Genomic DNA, 865 nt, shown 5'->3' on the forward strand with positions numbered 1-865 from the left:
GGGGCACCCTAGGGCAGGTGGGGGCACCCCAGCGGGTGGCTCCGCTCCCCTCAGTGCCCCGAGCTTCCCCCGCCCCCCAAGCCCCACCGGGTCCTGCCCTGCTCCCCTGCAGCCGCCTCTGCGCCCCTCCAAGGCCCTGCTCCCCATTCACCATCCTCCGCCCAGCTCGCCATGGCAACCAACTCTGATACAAAGCCTCCCATTGGCCGCCAGGGCGCGGGTCCGGCGGGGCATGATGGGAAGAAGGTCACCAGGCTCTGACCCGAGCTAGGTACGCGGGCGGCCCCATCCGCCGCCCTCCAGTGGAGGAGGGGGAGACTGGGAGACAGCCTCTTCTCCCCCTCCCCTGGTCCCGCTTGCTAGTATTGGCTGGACGACTTCCGCCACATTCAAGGTGGCCGCCAAAGCGCGGCGCATTCAACACCATCATGGTTAGAAGGGCGGGGGAGAGAGTCAGGTACTTCCGCCACATCAAAGATGGCCGCCCGCCAGTGGGCCGGGGCGAGCCATGCCACTCTCAACATGGCGGCCCGAACACGCCGTTTCCTTTTGTCTCTCCCGCCTCCGTCCTCTTGTGGGCGCCCAAGCGGATGTGAGCCGCCGCTGACTTCCGGTTTCGCTGGCGTGGACCCTGGACCCTTCTCCACGGGGATTCCGCCCCTTCCTCGGGTACCGGGGGGGGCTGGGTCGGTGGGGGCCTCCGTGGGGGGAGGGGCGAGCCTGGGTCTATAGGGGCCTCCGTGGGGCTGCATCTATAGGGGCCCTGATGGGGAGGGGGTGAGTTCCATTCTATAGGGGCCTCCATGGGAGAGAGGGGAGCTGGGTCTCTATAGGGGCCTCAGTGGGGGAGGGAGGGGCTGGGTCT

At 68.2% G+C, this 865-nt stretch overlaps 1 protein-coding gene across 1 annotated transcript in view; it reads left to right on the forward strand.

The window, feature by feature from the left end:
- The first annotated feature begins 569 nt into the window (after nucleotides 1-569).
- The window catches only part of PRKCSH (protein kinase C substrate 80K-H), a 16,406-nt gene continuing 16,110 nt past the window's right edge, over nucleotides 570-865 (forward strand). The window contains exon 1 of the mRNA XM_026660664.2: nucleotides 570-669. The gene's annotated coding sequence lies outside the window, so the exon portion shown is untranslated. The remainder of the gene's footprint in view (nucleotides 670-865) is intronic.

Source organism: Terrapene carolina, unplaced genomic scaffold (assembly GCF_002925995.2).
Source record: "Terrapene carolina triunguis isolate 2854851 unplaced genomic scaffold, T_m_triunguis-2.0 Scaffold833, whole genome shotgun sequence".
Taxonomy (NCBI): Eukaryota; Metazoa; Chordata; order Testudines; family Emydidae; genus Terrapene; species Terrapene triunguis.